The sequence below is a fragment of the Acinonyx jubatus genome, chromosome D2, assembly GCF_027475565.1.
Source record: "Acinonyx jubatus isolate Ajub_Pintada_27869175 chromosome D2, VMU_Ajub_asm_v1.0, whole genome shotgun sequence".
Classification (NCBI taxonomy): Eukaryota; Metazoa; Chordata; class Mammalia; order Carnivora; family Felidae; genus Acinonyx; species Acinonyx jubatus.
In genome coordinates, this window is record NC_069393.1 from 57,679,395 (window position 1) to 57,685,394 (window position 6,000).

Genomic DNA, 6,000 nt, shown 5'->3' on the forward strand with positions numbered 1-6,000 from the left:
CAGAAATACAGACATGTTTTTTTAAAGTTTTTTTAATTAGCATTTAAAATCAGTTTCCATCTAAAAAGCCAGATTTTGGCCTGTCTGGAAAATCAAAAGATCTGACAATAAAATTTATAGGACAATTGGCTGGAGCCGAGTAGCCACCACTCTTTTGGGGGTGTTCCTTCCAGTTTGCTATAGTCACTGTGTCTCTGGTTTGTCTGGTTTATCCCTAGTTTGTCTCATTTCTGTGACCTGTCTGACCCCATAGATTTTTAAGCGTGTGACCCCTGAACTAGAGGTTCTGAGGTTTCCAACATCTGGTTCATAGCCTTGGGTAAGGGCTCAGGAAAAGTGCAGGCCCCAACCTCCTCTCTGTTCTTGTCTGCACTCCAGCTAGGCTGTCTTCCCACCTGGATTGGTCCCAGGACGGGATTCAGCCCCTCTAGGAAATATGTGAGAAATTTCCAGGCTCAGACTTCCCTGTTTTGCTGCTCTTTTCTATGACCAGACCAGTTCCAGGTCTTTTCTTGCCCAGACGTTTTGCCTAGGCACTTAAATCATGTCTCAGTTCTTGTGAATTTCCTGATCACCTTTATAATTTGACCACAGCCTCACTTTAGTTTGGTGAGTGAGGGTTCCTCCTCCCCACCCCCCCCCCTCCTCCCCACCCCCCCCCCCCCGGGTTCTCTGCTTTAGATTATACCTGCTCTCTCTAGCCTGAGGTATGGAAGATTACTGACAGTTCAGGAGACATGAGAGGTGAGTTTTGGATTTTCAAGAGAAAGAGGCAGAGGCCAACCATAGTTTAGGGAGGCAACTAGTAGCTTTTTAGAGGAGGGAGGCTACTTCATATATGTGAAGGCAGAAGAGAAGACAGGAGAGAACTTAGGTGTGAGGATAGGGTCTCAGAAGGCACAGGGTGATAAGATAGGAAATGGCAATAGTTGCTTAAACTCAGGGAGATCCTGAAGCTCAGAAATATCTGCAGAGACAAGAGATACAGGAGGGAGCACCACTGGGGGCCTGTAATCTCCTAATGTTACAATTAAATAAATAGCACTATATACTTTGGAAAGAGGGCATAGTCATGATATTGGGGTCACAGCCTGGGGCAAGAGAAATTTCCACCAATGCAGCTGATAGCCTCTCACAGTATCTGTAGACATAGCAGAAACATCTGAACCAAATGGTCATGTTGCTTGGTGAAGAGCCGGACCCAGTGAGGGCTGATTAATGGATCCATGTCCTCCTAGGCCAGAGGGAAGTCTCCAGCAGCATGCTGTAGGGATCAGTCTGGGCCTGTGTCCTGTCTGACATTTTTATTGACAACTGACCAAGGCAGCAGGTTCATCAAGTTTGCAGGTGATAGAGTTGGGAGGGGCAGCTAATACTTTGCATGAGAGAGTCAGGATTCAAAATGATTTCAACAGGCTGGAACACTGGGCTGGAACCAACAAGATTAAATTTAACAGGGATAAATGTAGAGTCCTGCACTTAGGTTAAAACAAAATCAATGACATAAGTACTGGGCGGGGGGCGGGCCCAGCTTGACAGCAGTTCATGAAGAAAGACCTGGTGGGGGGGTGGTTAGTTGGCTGCAAACTCAATAGGAGTCAACCATGTGATGTGACTGCTAAAACCTCTAATACAGTCACGAATTGCATTAACCAAAAAGCAGCCAGATCAAGGAAGGCCATCACTCCACTGCTTTCTCAGATTGTCAGGCCACCTCTGGAATACTGGGTCCTCTTTTCTAAAGGAGGTCAGTGACAAATGAGAATATTTTGACAAGCAGCCAGCATGGCCGTGGGCCTGACTACTGCCAGAAACTTTCTAGAAACTCGGGTGCTGAGCTTCTGGGATGAAGAGCAGGGGTGTATAATCAGAACCCAAACAAAGATACAAAGTGTATCTTGAGCACTTCTCTGGAGGTTGGGAAAAAATCTGGGAGTCTGCTTTCCTCCCATCCTGTGGGTACCCACAGACACTGGCCTGTGAGTCTCATCACAGGCCTTTCTTAGTCAGAGGACTAAGGGTTACTTCAATGGGGTCTAGAATGGGGATCAGCATGGGAGTAAGTAGGAAATGGGGTAGTGAAGTGGGAAGGAAGCTGCACATTTGCATCTCCAGCACCTCCTTTCATCGTTCTCCCCCGGGATGTGCAGTCCCCATTTTGGTCACAACGTGGCGCCCTCGCTCCACATGGATCCTGAGCCAATGGCGAGAGCGGAGTGGGTGGCCTGGCTGCAGCTGCACCTGCACTTTCCGCACTCCCCACTATGGGGAGCCCACGGGGGGCACTCAGCTTAGTCGTGTTTGACTTGGGACTTCTGTGTGGCCAAGAAGACGACTGAGGTGAGGAAAAGCTTGCCCATGGCACAAACGTGTGGGATCCAGATGTGGCTCCTATTACGGCCACATACTCCAACGTGAGCTACTCCGCACATGACCTCTTGTCTGCCCTGGCACGGAGCACAAGCTGCAGAGGGCTGCTTCTATGGCAGGAGGGTTCCTGGGACACTAAGGACTCCATCACAGTGGGATCAGGGGTGAACCCAAATCCCCCATAGTGACTGGCTGTGTTACTGTCACCAACTTACCTACGCTTTATATGTCTTGGGTTCCTTAACTGAAGTAGAATAACAATGCCAAGTTCATGGAGTTGTTAAGATTGAATGAGGCATCTAGGGCAATGATTCTGAACTGGTGTAGGAATCATCAGACAAGATTGTAAATGTGATTTCTGACCCCACCACCCGTCATTTAGTGGTTCTGGATGGATCCCAGGAACCTGTTTTTCTAGCCAGTTCCCCAGGTGATTCTGATGTTCATGGTTCTCTGACCACATTTTGAGAAATTGACCTAGGACACGGAAGGTGACCTAGTTAATATGCATTAGTTCTTGGAGCCTATAGGCGGGACAATGGGGATCATCGGGCTGGGCTCACAAGAGTACACAGGCTTGCTCTCCAGATAACTGTAGCCTTGATGGAGAAGGAAGATGGGTCTGGAGATGGGGATATGATATTAAAGCTCAAAATGGATGTTTGAGAACTGAGAAGATTGGGTATACTGAGGGCTATAGAGGAATTGGTGTGCTGGCACTAGGGCTGGGGGCCACTTGATGGGGTGTTGGTGTATTGGATCACTGGGTGTAATGTGTTGAAGGGAATGGGGTTAGAGTGTACTGGGAGGGGAAGAAGCTGAGAGGTTGAGGTAGAGTACATTGACGTTTTCTTGGAGGACTGGAGATTGAGGTTTGTTCTATCATGATGGGGCCAAGAAGACATAATGATGGAGACTGTGATGCTCAGTGAAGCCCTGTGGGGGCAGCCATGCTTTGTGATTTGTGATGAGGCATTGAGCTCAGCCTTCTAACTTTTTTTTTTTTTTTTTTTTTTTGGAGTAAGAGGGGAGGAGGATGCTCCTTAAGAGCTTCTGGGGGAACTTTCTTGCCCCCAGAGGGCATACGGTGTGTGTGTGTGTGTGTGTGTGTGTGTGTGTGTGTGTAGGAGAAGGTTAGCTTATGCAATGAGATTTTCAAAAGTTCCTTTCTGGATTTCATGACTGACTTGAAAGGAGTCAGTCCCCAGGACACACTCATCTCCTCTGCCTACACACACAATAACATTTGACCTGTGTAATTTCTCTTGGGGCTCAACTCCCCAAAAGGGGGCACTCTTGTCAGCAGCTCGCGAGCATGTGGATGTCTGCCAACTGAAAACACCTTCCGGAAACTCTGAAGACCTTCCCAGAGGAACATTCTAGAAAGAATCCTCAAATTCAAATCCTTGAACACTGGAGCTGGAAGAGAACTTAGATACCATCTGATGCAGTCTCCCTCAGCTTGGTCCTGAGGGATAGACACCTGTTGCGGACACTCTGCTTTCTAACCTTCTGGGGACCCCAGAAGCTGACGTGGGAGATGAGACTCACAGTGAAAAGGGAGACTCAGTAGAGTAGGGTTGTGGGTACTGCCAGTAAACACCTAGGTCAGAGGGGGACGAACACCTACAAAAGAAGGTTCCCTAGAGCAGGGTGGCTTGGCTGCACTTTAAAATGGGTAGGATTTATTTTTAGTTATTTTTCTTCTATAATTTTATGAAAAAAAAATACTGGATTAGAGGGTGGGACATGTTCTGCCACAGAGGAGCAAAGCTACAGAGGCCTGGATCCATCTAAGGTTTGGGGGACAATAAAGAGGCCACTTGGTTAGAGGTTACTGATCACTGCTGGGCAGAGTGAGAAGGGCAGGAAGGTCTGGGTGCAGCAGGAAGTATGAGGCTGGAGGCCAGAGGAAAGGAACTGGATTGGGCTCATTGTAGGGACACTGAGGATCGAGTCTAAAGAATCAAATGAGAGTACCCAAGGAGATAGAAGAGGGCTACAGGGACAGGTGTGAACATGCCAAAGAAGCACTTCCCAGGGCATCAAAAATTTAACCAAGAGAGTAGAGGCAGACATGGGGTGATCACAGGCTTGAACTCTGAAGAGTTTGGAATAGGAGGTGGGGGTAAGGAAGGTCATTAGAGTCGGTGATTAAGAATGGTAGGGGCCAAAGTGAGTTGGTGGAAAAGAGATACGGGCAGCAAGGTAGACTATATAGGCTATCCTTTGAAAAATACATGGAGGACTGGAGGCAGTCCATTTTGAAAAGCTACAGTGAAGCTTTGTTAGAGGTAGAGAAACAGATTTGTGGACAGAGGAGAAGAAGCCATTGGAGAGGAAGAGACTGGCGTCACTAGAAAGACAACACCAGGAAGAACCAGTTATAGAAGGGAAAGGAAGACATGGAAACAGCCTAAAAGGTCAAAGCCTCAGATGTGAAGAAAGGGGTGAGGTGAGGAACTCCACTTGGACCTAGGCTTTGATCTAAAAATAGTCATGATTGAGGTCAGCTTATTCAAGAAAAGGTGCCTGGGGTGGGGCTGGGCTGGAGGAACATAGAAGAAGGCAATGGTGGAATCAAAGGAGTAGTCTAACGTCTAACATACTGCCCATTGGTGCCAGGCACAGTGGGGCTGGGCTGGGGTTTGTCTTGGGCAGGGTCTGAAGCTGTGCCTTTGGGAGCAGGATGGAGCAAGCCAGTCACAGTGTAACCATATTACAACTGTGTCAGGAGCCTAGAGGCCAGGACACCCTGAGGGCAGTGAGGGACCTTGCTAGGGGAACAGAGGGACAGCTGTCAGATCCTGACGTACGGGGGCTTGATGGAACAGTGGCAGCCATACAATGTGGAGGTCAAGGGCCTGGATTCAAATGTGAGGAGTTACTGTTACTCCTTTTAAGTGTCTGAGATGGATTCTGAGTGGAGAGAAAAATGTAAGGAGATGCATAAAGGGAGCATTGCTTTGTACTAAACACTGTTCTATATAAGTGAATTTAATCCTCACAAGCACCCCCTCCCCCCCCCCCCATGAATTAGGTGCTATTATTATTACCATTTCACAAATGAAGTTCAGAGAGGGAAAGTAGCTTGGCCAAGGTCACATAGCCGGTTGGTGGCAGAATTAGTATTTGAAAGATTTTTTCTGACTTGAGTGTCTATTTTCTGCTATGCCTTTTTATTAGCTGCTTACCAGGTAGGTGACCTTGGATAAGTTACTTGATTTCTCTCCTCACTTTCCACATAGAGAGTGCTACTTAAGGGGATGCCATTAATTGGTATTATTTTATTGTTGTCTTTGTCCCTTACTGCTTCTCAACAGAAACTGAAGACTTTGAGGAAAGTGAAGGAAGGTCCTGGGGCACAGGTCATTTAGAGAGGGTCAGGTAGTGGGGGGAAGGTAAAAGAATAGGATCCAGCCAGTGGTTCTCAACCAGGGACATTTTTGTTACCAGAGTGGCCTGGAGGAGCTATTGGGTTTTGGCGTTTTGGTAGGCAGGACCCAGGAGTGTTAACAGTGGGCAGTCACACCCCACTTGAGAACATTCAGGAGAAACCCATCTGGGAAGGATGCTTTGAGGTTTAACTCAGAAGAGTAGCAGTGCCAGAGATTGGAGCAACTTGAGCAA